A 16,946-nucleotide genomic window follows, 5' to 3' on the forward strand; every position below is an offset into this window, starting at 1 on the left:
CTTCATTGTCCTGTCCACATAACCCAGTCTTCAGAAATCACTGGAATCTCCACTACCAGAATGTTACTTTAATTCACTGCGAATCTAGAATTCATCTGAATCTCCACTCCCGGCAGGTTTTCATTTCACCATTGGTGAATGTCCAAGGAACCGAATGCTGGCTTTTAGCGGCCTGTTCAGAAATACGGCATTGCTGTTCAACTGGTTATCCACTCATCACTGGTCAGCTCTTCATTTTCCTGTCCACGCAAGCCACCCATCAGAAATCATCGGAAACTCCACTACAGAATGTTCCCTACATTCACTACTAATCTGGAATTCATCTGAATCTCCACTCCAGGCAGGCTTTCGTTACAACACTGGTTATTGTCCAAGTAACCTAATGCTGGTTTTCAGTGGCCTGTTCAGACTCGCAGCCGTGCTGTTAAATTGGCTATCCACTCAACACTGTTCATCCCTACATTTTCCTGTTCACATCATCCAGCCTTCATAAATCATTAGAATCTCCACTACAGAATGTTCAATTCATTCACTTTGAATCTGGAATACATTTGACTCTCCACTCCAGGCAGGTTTCCTTTACATCACTGGTGAATGACCAATTAACTCAATGCGGGTTTTCAGTGGCCTGTTGACACTCGCAGCCGTGCTGTGCAATTCGCTATCCACTCAACCCAGGTCAGCTCTTCATTTTACCGTCCACACAACCCAGCCTACAGAAATCATTGTTATCTCCATTACAGAATGTTCCATGCATTCACTGCGAATTTTAAATTCATCTGAATCTGCACTGCAGGCAGACTTTCGTTACACCACTTGTGAATGCCAACTTAGCCAATGATGGTTTTCAGCGGCATGTTCACACTAGCAGATGTGTTGTTCAATTGGCTATCCACTCAAACCAGTTCAGCTGTTTATTTTCCTGTCCACACAAAACAGACTTCAGAAATCATTTGAAACTCCTCTACAGAATGTTCCATTCATTCACTGCGCATATGAAATTCATCTGAATCTCCACTCCAGGCAGGTTTCGTTACACCACTGGTGAATGTCAAAATAATCCAATGCTATTTTTAAGCGGCCTTTTCTTACTCACAGGCGCGCTGTTCAATTGGCTATCGATTCAACCCTGGTCAACTCTTCATTTTCCTGTCCAGACAACCCAACCTTCAGAAATCGTTGGAATCTCCAATACAGAATGATTGATTCATTCACTGCGAATCTGGAATTCATCTGACTGCACTACAAGCAGATTTTCGATACACCACTGTTGAATGTCCAAGGAACCCAATTCTTTTTATCAGTGGCCTGTTCACAATCTTCGCCATGCTTTTCAATTGGCTATCCACTCAACCCTGGTCAATTCTTCATTTTCCTGTCCATAAAACACAGATTTCAAAAATCATTGGAATCTCCACTACAGAATGTTCCATACATTCAATGCGAATCTCGAATTCAACTAAATCTCCACTTCATGCAGATTTTCCTTACACCACTGGTGAATGTCCAAGTGAGCCAATGCTGGATTTCAGTGAACTTTTCATACTCACAGCCGTGCTGTTTTATTGGCTATCGATTCAAACCTGGTCAGCTCTTCTTTTTCTTGTCCACCCAACCCAGCCTTTAGAAATCATTGGAAGCTCCACTAAAGATTGTTCCATTCATTCACTGCGAATATGGAATTCATCTAACTCTCCACTCCAGGCAGGTTTTCGTTACACCACTGATGAATAAGCAAGTAACCCAATGCTGGTTTTCAGCAGCCTGTTCACACTCACAGTAGTGCTGTTCAATTGGCTATCCACTCAACCCAAGTTAGCTGATCATTTTCCTGTCCACATAATCCAGACCTCAGAAATCATTGTTATCTCCACTACAGAATGTTCCATTCATTAACTGCAAATCTGGAATTTATCTGAATCTGCACTGCAGGCAGTATTTCGTTACGCTACTGGTGAATGTCCAAGTAAATCAATGATGGCTTTCAGCGGCCTGTTCACAGTCGCAGACGTGCTGTTCAACTAGCCATCCACACAATCCTCGTCACCTCTTCATTTTCCCGTCCACACAACCCAGCCTACAGAAATCATTTTTAACTCCACTACAGAAGGTTCCATTAATTCACTGCGAATCTGGAATTAATCTGAATCTGCACTCTCGTCAGGCTCTCGTTACACCACTGGTGAAAGTCCAAGGAACGCAATGCTGGTTTTCAGTGGTCTGTTCACACTGGAATCCGTACTGTTGAATGGCTATCCATTCAACACTGGTCAGCTCTTCATTTTACTGTCCTCAAAATCCAGATATCAGAAATCATTGGAATCTCCACTACAGAGTTTTCCATTCATTCACTGCCAATCTGGCATTCATATGAATCTCCACTCTCGGTAGGTATTCGTTACACCACTGGTGAATGTAAAAGTAACACAATGCTCGTATTCATCGGCATTTTCATACTCGCAGCCGTGCTTTTCTATTGGCTATCGATTCAACCCTGGTCAGCTCATCATTTTATTGTCCACACAACCATGCATTCAGCAATCATTTAAATCTCCCCTACATAATGTTCCGTTAATTCATTGTGAATGAGGAATTCATCTAAATCTCCACTCCGGGCAGGTTTTTGTTACACCACTTATGAAAGTCCAAGTAACCCAAAGCTGGTTTTCACCATCTAGTTCACAGTCGCAGCTCTGCTGTTCACTGGCTATCCAACCCACCTTGGTCAGCTCTTCATTTTGCTATGCAGACAACCCAGACTTAAGAAATCATTGGACTCTCCACTACAGAACGTTACATTCATTCACTGCGATTCTGGAATAAATCAGAATCTGCACTCCAGCAGGCTTTCTTTACACCACTGGTGAATATCCAAGTAACGCAATGCTGGTTTTCAGCGGTCTCTTCACACTCGTAGCCGTAGCTCGTGTTCACTGGCTATCAACTGAACACACGTCAGTTCTTCATTTTCCTGTCCACACAATCTAGACTTCAAAATCATTGGAATCTGCATTACAGAATGTCCCATTCATTCACTGCGAATCTGGAATTCATCTGATTCTTCCCTCCTGGCAGGTTTCCTTTACACCACTCGTGAATGTCCAAGTAAACTAATGCTGGATTTCATCAGCCTGTTCAGACTCGCATCCGTGTTGTTCAATTGGGTATCCACTCAACCCTGTTCAGATCTTAGTTTTCCTCTCCATATAACCCAGCCTTCAAAAAACATTGGAATCTCCAATGCAAAATGTTCCATTCATTCACTGTGAATCTGGAAAGCATTTGACTCTCCAATCCAGTCAGGTTATCGTTACACCACTGGTGAAGGTTACACCACTGCACTCCAGCAGGCTTTCTTTACACCACTGGTGAAGGACCAAGAAACCCAATGCGGGTTTTCAGCGGCCTGTTCACACTACAGTTTCATTTACAAAGAACCCAACCCTCAGAAATTATCCGTAACTCCACTCCAGAATGTTCCATTCATCCACTGCGAATTTGGAATTCATCTGAATCTGCATTGCAGCCAGTCTTTCGTTTCACCACTGGTGAATGTCCAAGTAACCCAAAGCTGGGTTTCAGCGGCCTTTTCATACTCGCAGCCGTGCTGTTTTATTGGTTATCGATTCAACCATGGTCAGCTCTTCTTTTCCTGTCCACATAACCCAGCCTTCAGAAATCATTGGAATCTCCACTACTGAATGTTCCATTCATTCACGGTGAATCTGGAATTCATCAAACTCTCCAATACAGGCAGGTTTGCATTGCAGCACTGCTGAATTACCAAGTAACCCAATGCTGGTATTCAGCGGCATATTCACACTCACAGACGTGTTTTTCAATTGGCTATCCAGTCAACCCAGGTCAGCTCTTCATTTACTCGTCCACAAAAACCAGCCTAAAGAAATCAATGTTATCTCCACTACAGAACATTCCATTCATTCACTGCGAATCTGCAATTAATCTGAATCTGCGCTCAACCCAGGCTTTGGTTACACCACTACTGAATATCTAAGTAACACAATGCTGGTTTTCAGCAGTATGTTCTCACTCGAAGTCGTGCTGTTCACTGGCTATCCACTCAACACTGGCCAGCTCTTCATTTTCCTGTCCACACAATCCAGACTTCAGAAATCATTGGAATTTCCACTACAGAATGTTACAAACATTCATTGCGAATCTGGAATTAATCCTAATCTCCACTCCAGGCAGGTTTTTTTACACAAGTGGTGAATGTCCAAGTAACACAATGCTGGATTTCAGCAGCCAGTTCACACTTGCAGCCCTGCTGTTCACTGGCTATCCACTCCACCATGGTCATCTCTTCATTTTGCTATGCAAACAACCCAGACATAAGAAATCATTGGACTCTCCACTAGAGAATGATTCAATCATTCACTGCGATTCTGGAATTAATCTGAAACTGCACTCCAGGCAGGCTTTCGTTACACCACTGGAGAATGTCCAAGGAACCCAATGCTGGTTTGCAGCGGCCTGTTCACAATCGCAGCCATGCTGTTAATTGGATATCCCCTCAACCCTGGTCAGCTCTTCATTTTCCTGTACACACAATCCAGAATTCAGAAATCACAGTTTTCAGCGGCCTCATCAGACTCGCAGCCGTGCTGTTCAATAGGATATCCACTCAGTCCTGTTCAGCTCTTCATTTTCCTGTCAACACAACCCAGCCTTCAGAAATCATTGAAATCTCCAATACAGAATGTTCCATTCATTCACTGCGAATCTGGAATTCATCTGACTCTGCACTCCAGGCAGGTTTTCGATACACCACTGTTAAATGTCCAAGTAACCCAATGCTGGTTATCAGAGGCCTGTTCACATTCGCAGCCATGCTTTTCTATTGGCTATTCACTCAACCCTGGTCAATGCTTCATTTTCCTGTCTAAACAAACCAGGCTTCAAAAATCATTTGAATCTCCACTACAGAATATTCCACACATTCAATGGGAATCTGGAATTCAACTGAAACTCCACTCCAGGCAGGTTTTCGTTACACCACTGGTGAATGTCCAAGTAACGCAATGCTGATTTTTCAGCGGTCTGTTCACACTCGTACCCGTGCTATTCACTGGCTATCAACTCAACTCTGGTCAGCTCTTCATTTTCGTGTCCACACAATTCAGACTTAAGAAATCATTGGAAACTGCACTATAGAATATTCCATTCATTCACCGCGAATCTGGAATTCATCTGAATCTCCACACCTGGCAGTTTTTCGTTACACCACTCGTGAATGTCCAAGTAAACCAATGCTGGTTTTCAGGGGCCAGTTCACACTCACAGACCTGCTGTCCAATTGCCTATCCAGTCAACCCTGTCACCAATTCGTATTCCTGTCTACACAACCCAGACTTCAGAAAACATTGGAACATCCACTACAGTATGTTCCAATCATTCACTGCGATTCTGGAGTTCATCAGAATCTCCACTCTCGGCAGGTTTTTGTTACACCACTGGTGAATGTCCAAGTAACGCAATGCTGATTTTTAGCTGTCTGTTCACACTCGTACCCGTGCTGTTCACTGCCTATCAACTCAACTCTGGTCAGGTATTCATTTTCGTGTCCACACAATTCAGTCTTCAGAAATCATTGGAATCTGCACTACAGAATGTTCCATTCATTCACTGCGAATCTGGAATTCATCTGAATCTCCACACCTGGCAGGTTTTCGTTACACCACTCGTGAATGTCCAAGTAAACCAACGCTGGTTTTCAGCGGCTTGTTCAGACTCGCAGCCGTGCTGTTCAATTGACTATAAACTCAACCCTGTTCAACTCTTCATTTTCCTGTTCACAAAACCAAGCCTTCAGAAATCATTGGAATCTACAATACAGAATGTTCCATTCATTAACTGTGAATCTGGCATTCATCTTAATATCCACTATAAGCAGGTTTTTGTTACACCACTGGCAAATGTCCAAGCTGGTTTTCAGCAGCCAGTTCACACTCAAGCAGTGCTGTTAAATTGGCTATGCACTCAACCTTGATAAGCTGTTCATATTCCTGTCCACACAATTCAGCCTTCAGAAAACATTGAAATCTCCACGACAGAATGTTCCATTCCTTCTCTGCGAATCTGGAGTTCTTCGGAATCTCCACTACCGGCAGATTTTCGTTATGCCTCTAGTGAATGTCCAAGTAACCCAATGCTGGTTTTCAGCGGCCTGTTCAGACTCGCATCCATGCTGTTCAATTTGCTATCCACTCAACTCTGTTCAGTTCTTCATTTTCCTGTCCACATCATCCAGCCTTCAGAAATCATTGGAATCTCCACCAAAGTATGTTCCATTCGTTCATTGCGATTCTGAAATTAATCTGAATCTGCACTCTCGTTACGCTTTCGTTACAGCACTGGTGAATGTCGAAGTAACCCAATTCTGGTTTTCAGCGGACTGTTCACACTCGCAGACGTGCTGTTCAATTGGCAATACACTCAATGCTGGTCAGCTCTTCATTTTCCTGTCCACATCGACCAGCCTTCAGAAATCATTGGAACCTGCACTACAGAATGTTAAATTCATTCACTGCGAATGTGGAATTCATCTGAATCTGCACTGCAGGCATGCTTTTGAAACACCACTGGTGAATGTCCAAGTAACCCAATGCTGGTTTTCAGCGACCTTTTCATACTCGCAGCCGTGCTGTTTCATTTGCTATCGATTCAACCCTGCTCAGCTCTTCTTTTCCCTGTCCACCCAACACAGCCTTCAGAAATCACTGGAATCTCCACTACAGACTGTACCATATATTCACTGCGAATCTGAAATTCATCTGACTGTCCAGACAGGTTTTTGTTAAACCACTGTTGAATGAGCAAGTAACCCAATGTTGGTTTTCAGTGTCCTGTTCACACTCGCTGTAGTGCTATTAAATTGGCAATACAATAATTGCTGGTCAGATGTTCATTTTCCTCTCGACGTCGCACAGGCTTCCGAAGTCATTGGAACCTGCACTACAGTATGTTCCATTAATTCATTGCGATTCTGGAATTAATCTGAATCTGCACTCTCGTTAGGCTTTCGTTACAGCACTGGTGAATGTCCAAGTAACGCAATGCTGGTTTTCAGTGATCTCTTCAGAATGGAAGCCGTGCTGTTCACTGGCAATCTACTCAACACTGGTCAGCTCTTCATTTTCCTGTCCACACAATCCAGACTTCAGAAATCATTTAAATCTCCACTACAAAATGTATCATTCATTCACTCCGAATCTGGAATTCATCTGAACATCCTGCCATGGCAGGTTTTTGTTACACCACTGATGAAAATCCAAGTAACGCAATGCTGTTTTTCAGCAGTTTGTTCACACTTGCAGACGTGCTATTAAATTGGTTATCCACTCAACCCTTCTCAGCTCTTCATTTTATTGTCCACACAAACCAGCATTCAGAAATCAGTGGAATCTCCAGTACAGAATGTTCCATTAATTCACTGCGAATCTGGAATTCATCTCACTTTCCAGTCCCGGCAGGCTTTCGTTACACCACTGTTGAATGTCCAAGTGACCCAATGCTGGTTTTCAGCGGCCTGTTCACAACCGCAGCCATGCTGTTCAATTGACTTTCTACTCAACACGGTCAGCTCTTCATTTTCGTGTCCACACAAACCAGCATACAGAAATCATTGGAATCATTCACTGCGAATCTGGAATTCATGTGACCCTCCACACCAGGCAGTGTTCGTTACACCATTGGTGAATGACAAAGTAACCCAATGCCAGTTTTCAGCGGACTGTTCACACTTGCATCCGTGCTGTTCAATTGACTATACACTGAACCCTGCTCAGCTCTTCATTTTCCTGTCCACAGATTCCAGCCTTCAGAAATCATTGGAATCTCCACTACAGAAAGTTCCATTCAGTCACTCCAAATCTGGAATTCTTCTGAGTCTTCACATCAAGTAGGTTTCGTTACACCACTGGTGAATGACCAAGTAACCCATTAATCATTTTCAGCGGCCTGTTCACAGTCGCAGCTGTGCTGTTCAATTGCCTATCCACTCAACCCTGGTCAGCTCTTCATTTTCCTGTCCACACAACCAAGCCTTCAGAAATCATTGTTATCTCCACTACAGAATGTTCCATTCATTCACTGCGAATCTGCAATTCACCTGAATCTGCAATCCAGGAAGGTCTTTGTTGAACTACTGGTAAATGTCCTAGTAAACGAAAGCTGGATATCAGCGACCTGTTCACACTCGCAGCCCTGCTGTTCACTAGCTGCTCTTTCCACCCTGGGCAGCTCTTCATTTTCCTATCCACACAACCAAGACTTCAGAAATCATTGGACTCTTCACTACTGAATGTTCCATTCAGTCAATCCGAATCTGGAATTCATCTGACTCTCCACTCCAGGCAGGTTTTCTATACAACAGTGGTGAATGTCCAAGTAACCCAATGCTGGTTTTCAGCAGCATGTTCACACTGGCAGACGTGCTGTTCAATATTCTATCCACTCAATGCTGGTCAGCTCTTCATTTTCCTGTCCACACAACCCAGCCTTCAGAAATCATTGGCATATTCACTACAGAATGTTCCATTCATTCACTACGAATCCGGAATTCATCTGAACATCCACTATCGGCAGCTTTTCGTTACACCACTGGTGAATATCCAAGTAACGCAATGCTGGTTTTCAGAGGCCCTTTCAAACTCGCAGCCGTTCTGTTCATTTGGCTATCGATTTAACCCACGTCAGCTCTTCATTTTCCTGTCCACACAACCCAGCCTTCAGAAATCATATAAATCTCCACTAGAGAATGTTCCATTCATTCACTGCGAATCTGGAATACATCAGAATCTGCACTCCAGGCAGTTTTTTGTTGAACCACTGGTAAATGTTCAAGTAACCGAAAGCTGGTTCTCAACAGCCTGTTCAAACTCGCAACCCTGCAGTTTACTGGCTATACTTTCCATCCTGGGTAACTCTACATTTTCCTATTCACACAACCAAAACTTTAGACTCGACTGCAGAATGTTCCATTCAGTCACTCTGAATCTGAAATTCATCTGACTCTCCACTCCAGGCAGGTTTTTGTTACACCAGTGGGGAATGTCCAAGTAACCAAATGCTGGTTTTCAGCGGCATGTTCACTCTCACAGACGTGCTGTTCAATATTCTATCCACTCAGTGCTGGTCAGCTGTTCATTTTCCTGTCCACACAACCCAACTTTCAGAAATCATTGAAATATCCACTACGGAATGTTCCATTCCTTCACTGCGAATCTGGAATTCAAATGAATATCCACTCCCGGCAAGCTTTAGTTACACCACTGGTGAATGTCCAAGTAACACGTTGCTGGTTTCAGTGGTTTGTTCACACTCGAAACAGTGAAGTTCACTGGCTATCCATTTATCACTGGTCAGCTCTTCTTTTTGCTGTCCATACAGTCCAGACTTCAGATATCATTGGAATCTCCAGTACAAAAAGTTCCATTCATTCACTGTGAATCTGGAATTCATCTGAATCTCTATTCCCGGCAAGTTTTCGTTACACCACTGGTGAATGTCCAAGTAACCCAATGCTGGTTTTCAGTGGCCTGTTCAGACTCATAGCCGTGCTACTCAATTGACTATCCACTCATCCCTGTTCAGCACTTCATTTTCCTGTCCACATAGCCCATCCTTCAGAAATCATTGTTATCTCAACTACAGAATGTTCCATTCATTCACTGCGAATTTGGAATTCATCTCAATCTGCACTGCAGAAGTCTTTCGGTACACCACTATTTTATGTCCAAGTAACCCCATGCTGGTTTTCAGAGGCATGCTCACACTCGCAGACGTGCTGTTCAATTGGCTATCCCCTCAATGCTGGTCAAATCTTAAATTTCTTGTCCACAAAACCCATCCTTCAGAAATCAATGGAATCTCTACTACAGAATGTTCCATACATTAACTGCGGATCTGGAATTCATCTGAACATCCACTCTCGGGAGGTTTTCGTTCCACCACTGGTGAATGTACAAATAACCAAAGGCTTGTTTTTTTGCGGCCTCTTCACAATCGCATTGCGAATCTGGAATTAATCTGAACGTGCACTCCAATCAGGCTTTTGTTACAATACTAATCAATGTCCAAGTAACCCAAAGCTGGTTTTCAGTGGCCTGTTCACAATCGCAGCCGTGATGTTCAATTGGCTATCCACTCAACCCTGGTCAGCTCTTTATTTTCCTGTCCACACATCCCTGCCTACAGAAATCATTGGAATGTTGCATTCATTCACTGCAGAATGTTGCATTCATTCACTGGGAATCTAGAATTCATCTGAATATCCACTCGCGGCAGGGTTTCGTTACACCACTGGTGAATATACAAGTAAAGCAATGCTGATTTTCAATGGTTTGTTCACACTCGAAGCCGTGCTGTTCACTGGCTATCCACTTAACACTGGTCGCTCTTCATTTTGCTGTCCAGAGTCCAGACTTCAGATATCATTGGAATCTCCACTACAGAAAGTTCCATTCATTCACTGCGAATCTGGATTTCATCTGAAACACTACTCCCGGCAGGTTTTTGTTACACCACTTGTGAATGTCCAGTTAACCTAATGCTGGTTTTCAGCGGCCTGTTCAGACTCGTAGCCGTGCTATTCAATTGGCTATCCACTCATCCCTGTTCAGCACTTCATTTTCCTGTCCACATAAACCAGACTTCAGAAATCATTGTTATTTCCAATACAGAATGTCCCAATCATTCACTGTGAAATTGGAATTCATCGCAATCTGCACTGCAGGCAGTCTTTCATTACGCCACTATTGTATGTCCCAGTTACCCCATGCTGGTTTTCAGAGGCATGCACACACTTGCAGAAGTGCTGTTCAATTGGCTATACCCTCAATGCTGGTCAGATCGAAATTATCTTGTCCACACAACCCACCCTTCAGAAAACATAGGAATCTCTATTACAGAATGTTCCAAACATTCACTGCGAATCTGGAATTCATCTGAACATCCACTCTCGGCAGGTTTTCCTTACACCACCTCTGAATGTCCAAGTAATGCAATCCTGGTTTTCAGTGGTCTGTTCACACTCGAAGCCGTGCTGTTCACTTGCTATCCACTCAACACTGGCCAGCTCTTCATTTTCCTGTCCAGACATCCCAGCCTTCAGAAATCATTGGAATCGCCACTAAAGAATCTTCCATTAATTAACTGCGAATCAGGAATTCATCTGAATCTCCACTAACAAAACCCGGCAGGCTTTCGTTACACCACTGGTGAATGTCCAAGTAAAGTAATGCTGGTTTTCAGTGGTTTTTTCACGCTCACAGCCGTGCTGTTCAATTTGCTATCCACTCAACCCTGGTCAGCTCTTCATTTTCCTGTCCACACAACCCAGCCTTCAGAAATCATTGGAAACTCCACTACAAAATATTCCATTCATTCACTGCGAATCTGGAATTAATCTGAATCTGCACTCTAGGCAGGCTTTCGTTACAACCACTGGTGAATGTCAAAGTAACGCAATGCTGCTTTTCAGCTCTGTTCACACTCGAAGCCATGCTGTTCACTGACTATCCACTTAACACTGGTCAGCACTTCATTTTGCTGTCCACACAATCCAGACTTCCGATATCATTGGAATCTTCACTACAGAAATTTCCATTCATGCCCTGCGAATCTGGAATTCATCTGAATCTCTACTCCCGGCAGGTTTTCATTACACCAACGGTGAATGTCCAAGTAAGTCAATGCTGGTTTTCATTGGTCTGTTCAGACTCGTAGCCATGCTGTTCAATTGCCTATCCACTCTACCCTGTTCAGTACTTAATTTTCCTGTCCACGTAACCCAGCCTTCAGAAATCATTGTGATCTCCACTTCAAGATGTTCCATTCATTCACTGCAAATCCAGAATTCATCTAAACTTTCACTAAAGGCAGTTTTTCTTTACACCACTGGAAAATGTCCAAGTAACACAATGATGATTTTCCGCGGCCCTTTCAAACTACAACCGTTCTGTTCATTTAGCTATCAATTCAACCCTTGTGAGCTCTTCATTTTCCTGTCCACACAACCCAGCCTTCAGAAATCATTTAAATCTCCACTAGAGAATGTTCCATTCATTCACTGCGATTCTGGAATACATCTGAATCTGCACTCTAGGTAGGTCTTTGTTGAACCAGTGGTAAATGTCCAAGTAACCAAAAGCTGGTTCTCAACAGCCTGTTCACACTTGCAACCCTGATGTTCAGTGGCTATACTTTCCACCCTGGGCAGCTCTACATTTTCCTATCCACACAACCAAGACTTCAGAAATCATTGGAATCTCCACTAGAGAATGTTCCATTCATTCACTGCGAATCTGGAATTCATGTGAATATCCAATCCCGGTAGGCTTTCGTTACACCACTGGTGAAAGTCCAAGCAACGCAATCCTGGTTTTCAGTGGTCTGTTCACACTCGAAGCCGTGCTGTTCACTTGCTATCCACTCAACACTGCCAGCTCTTCATTTTCTTGTCCACACAATCCAGACTTCAGAAATCATTGGAATCTCCACTACAGAATTTTCCATTAATTCACTGCGAATCTGGAATTCATCTGAATCTCGACTCCCAGCAGGCTTTCATTACACTGCCGGTCAATGTCCAATTAACGCAATGCTGGTTTTCAGTGGGTTATTCACACTCGAAGAAGTGCTGTTCACTGGCTATCCACTTAACACTGGTCATATCTTCCTTTTGCTGTCCACACAATCCAGACTTCAGATATCATTGTAATCTCCACTACAGAATGTTCCATACATTCACTGCGAATCTGGAATTCATCTCAACATCCACTCTCGGAAGGTTTTCGTTACACCACTGGTGAATGTCCAAGTAACCCAATGCTGGTTTTCAGCGGCCTGTTCCTAATCGGAGCAGTGCTGTTAGATTGGCTATGCAATCAACCCTGGTCAGCTTCTCATTTCCTTTCCACAATACCCAGGCTTCAGAGAAGATTGGAATCTCCACTACATATTGTTTCATTCATTCATTGCGAATCTGAAATTCATCTGACTCTTCACACCAGGCAGTATCGTTACACCACTGGTGAATTACCAAGTAATCCAGTGATCGTTTTCAGCGGCCTGTTCACAGTTGCATCCGTTCTGTTCAATTGGCTATCCACTCAACCCTGGTCAGCTCTTTATTTTCCTGTCCACAACACCAAGACTTCAGAAATCATTGGAATATCCACTTCAGAATGTTCCATTCACTCATTGCGTATCTGGAATTAATCTGAATGTGCACCCCAATCAGGCTTTCGTTACACCATTTTTAAATGTACAAGTAACCCAATGTGGTTTTCAGCGGCCTGTTCACAATCGCAGCCGTTCTGTTCAATTGGTTATCGATTCAACCTGGTCAACTCTTCATTTTCCTGTCCACACAACCCAGACTTCAGAAATCATTGTTATCTCCAGTACAGAATGTTACATTCATTCACTGCGAATCCGGAATTCATCTCCACATCCACTTCCGGCAGTTTTTCATTACACCACTGGTGAATGTCCAAGTAACGCAATGCTGGTTTTCAGCGGCCCTTTCAAACTCGCAGCCGTTCTGTTCAATTGGCTATCGATTCAACCCTCGTCAGCTCTTCATTTTCCTGTCCACACAACCCAGCTTTCAGAAATCATTTAAATCTCCACTACAGAACGTTATATTCATTCACTGAGATTCTGGAATTCATCTGAATCTGTACTACAGTTAGGTCTTTGTTGAACCACTGGTAAATGTCCAAGTAACCGAAAGCTGGTTCTTAGCAGCCTGTTAACACTCGCAGCCCTGCTGATCACTGGCTACACTTTCCACCCTGGGCAGCTCTTCATTTTCCTATCCACACAACCAAGACCTAAGAGAACATTGGACCCTACAATACAGAATGTTCCATTCAGTCACTCTGAAACTGGAATTCATATGAATCTCCACTCCAGGCAGGTTTTCGTGACACCAGTGGTGAATGTCCAAGTAACCCAATGCTGGTATTCAGCGGCATGTTCACACTGGCAGACGTGCTGTTCAATATTCTATGCACTCAATGCTGGTCAGATCTTCATTTTCCTGTCCACACAACCAAGCCTGCAGAAATCATCAGCATATCCACTACAGAATGTTCCATACAATCTGAATGTGCACTCCAATCAGGCTTTCCTTACACCACTGGTGAATGTCCAAGTAACGCAATGCTGGTTTCAGTGGTCTGTTCACAATCGAAGCCGTGATGTTCAATGGCTATCCACTCAACACTGGTCACCTCTATATTTTCCATTCCACACAATCCAGACTACAAAAATCAATGTAAACTCCACTACAGAATGTTCCATTCATTCACTGTGAATATGGAATTCATCTGAATCTCCAATACCGGCAGGTTGTCGTTACACCACTGGAGAATGTGCAAGTACCCCAATACTGGTTTTCAGAGGCCTTTTCATACTCGCAGCCATGCTGTTTTATTGGCTATAGACTCAACAGTGTTTAACTCTTCTTTTTCCTGTCCACACGACCCAGCCTTCAGGAATCATTTGAAAGTCCACTACAGAATGTTCCATTCATTCATTGCGAATCTGGAATGCATCTGAATATCCACTCCTGGTAGGCGTTCGTTACACCACTGTTGAATGTCCAAGTAATGCAATGCTGGTTTTCAGCGGATTGTTCACAATTGAAGCCATTCTGTTCACTGGCTGTCCAATCAACAGTCGTCAGCTCTTCATTTTCCTGTCCGCAGAAGCCAGACTTCAGATATCATTGCTATCTCCACTACAGAAAGTTCCATTCATTCATTCATTCATTCAATCTGGAATTCATCTGAATCTCTATTCCCGGCAGGTTTTCTTTACACCACAGTTGAATATCCAAGTAACCTAATGCTGCTTTTCCGCGGCCTGTTCAGACTCGTAGCCATACTGTTCAATTGGCTATCCTCTGAACCATGTTCAGCACTTCATTTTCCTGTCCACATAACCCATTCTTCAGAAATCATTCCTTTCCTCGCAGACACCGCTGCCGCAAGCATGGTGAACGTACCGAAACCCGCCGGACTTTTTGTAAGAAATGTGGCAAACATCAGCCCCACAAAGTCACACAGTACAAGAAGGGCAAGGATTCTCTGTATGCTCAGGGAAAGCGTGGTTATGATAGGAAGCAGAGTGGTTACGGAGGTCAAACTAAGCCTATTTTCCGGAAGAAGGCTAAAACTCCAAAGAAGATTGTGTTGATATTTGAATGTGTCGAGCCCAACTGCAGATCTAAGAGAATGCTGGCCATTAAGAGGTGCAAGCATTTTGAACTGGGAGGCGATCAAAAGAGAAAGGGACAATTGATCCAGTTCTAAGCTTCATCTTTTAATACGAAGACAGAAATCCTGGGCTGTGTTAGACTGATGGAACAATCCATGTTTTAGGAGGGAAATTAAATAGTGTCATGAATAAACTTCCTGAGAGGAAATTTGCTTGATAAAAAAAATCATTTTTTTCTGGAAAAAAAACCCAATACTTTAATTTTTTAAGACAACTGCAAGCACCTCAAACAATGGATTATTGTTACAACACTTGTTATCTTTTCACAATCTAGTTATTGCAAAGGCATATATGGATAAATATTAATGGACAAAGTCAAGAAAAAGAGGCACCTTAATGAATTTAAAAAAAAACACATTCAATCCAATGACTTCTAAAAGAGGCTAAATTTACCTCAGTATGTAAGGTAAAAGGTAAAGGCCCTCCCATTGATCGTCTATTTGCTCGAGCGGGCCCAGTAACGTCTCTATTGGAGACTTTGTTGCTACTGTGTCTGGCATATCTAATACTCTCGGTAGCTTGCCGGGCTCTCCGAGAGGGGCGGAGGAATCGAACTCGGGTCGGCCATGTTGGCCGCTTGTAAGGCGAACGCCCTACCACTGTGCTATCGCTCCAGCCCAAGTATGTTACATTCTAAAATTGTATTGCCTACTATGGTTAGTGACCTGGATTCTGCAACTCAGAGGAAATGTATAAACAAACTACAGAATGTTCCATTCATTTACTGCGAATCTGGAATTAATCTGAATCTGCACTCCAGGCAGGCTTTCATTATACCACTGGTGAATGTCCAAGTAAAGCAATGCTGGATTTCATCAGTTTTTTCACTATCGAAGCCGTGCTGTTCACTGGCTATTCACTCAACACTGATGAGCCCTTCATTTTCCTGTCTGCACAATCCAGATTTCAGAAATCATTGGAATCTCCACTACAGAATGTTCCATTCATTCAATGCGAATCTGGAATTCATCTGAATCTCCAATACCAGCAGGTTTTCATTATACCACTTGTGAATGACCAAGTAACCCAATGCTGGTTTTCAGCGACCTGTTCACACTCACAGAGTTTCTGTTCAATTGGCTATCCACTAAATGCTGGTAAGCTCTTCATTTTTCTGTCCACACAACCCAGCATTCAGAAATCATTGGAAACTCCATTACAGAATGTTCCATTCCTTCACAGCGAATCTGGAAATCATCTGAATCTGCACTGCAGGCAGGCTTTCGTTAGACTACTGGTGAATGTCCAAGTAACCCAATGCTGGTTTTCAGTGGCCCGTTCACACTCGCAGACATGCAGTTCAATTGGCTATCCACTCAACCCTATTAAGCTCTTCATTTTCCTGTCCAAACAATCCAGACTTCAGAAATCATTCCAATGTCCACTAGAGAACAGTCCATTCATTCACTGCGAATCTGAAATTCTTCTGAAGCTTCATTACCGGCAGGTTTACGTTACACCGCTGGTGAATGTCCAAGTAACCCAATGCTGGTTTCAGCGGCCTGTTCAGACTCGCAGCCGTGCTGTTCAATTGGCTATCCACTCAACCCTGGTCAGCTCTTCATTTTCCTGTCCATACAACCCAGCCTTCAGAAATTATTGGAAACTCCAATACAGAATGTTCCATTCATTCACTG

The 16,946-nt window shown here is 43.3% G+C and overlaps 1 pseudogene; it reads left to right on the top strand.

Moving 5' to 3' along the window:
* The first annotated feature begins 14,997 nt into the window (after positions 1–14,997).
* Positions 14,998–15,468, top strand: LOC130039556 (60S ribosomal protein L36a-like; annotated as a pseudogene).
* The last annotated feature ends 1,478 nt before the right edge of the window (positions 15,469–16,946 follow it).

Source organism: Sorex fumeus, unplaced genomic scaffold (assembly GCF_029834395.1).
Source record: "Sorex fumeus unplaced genomic scaffold, SorFum_2.1 ptg000087l, whole genome shotgun sequence".
NCBI classification, from domain to species: Eukaryota; Metazoa; Chordata; class Mammalia; order Eulipotyphla; family Soricidae; genus Sorex; species Sorex fumeus.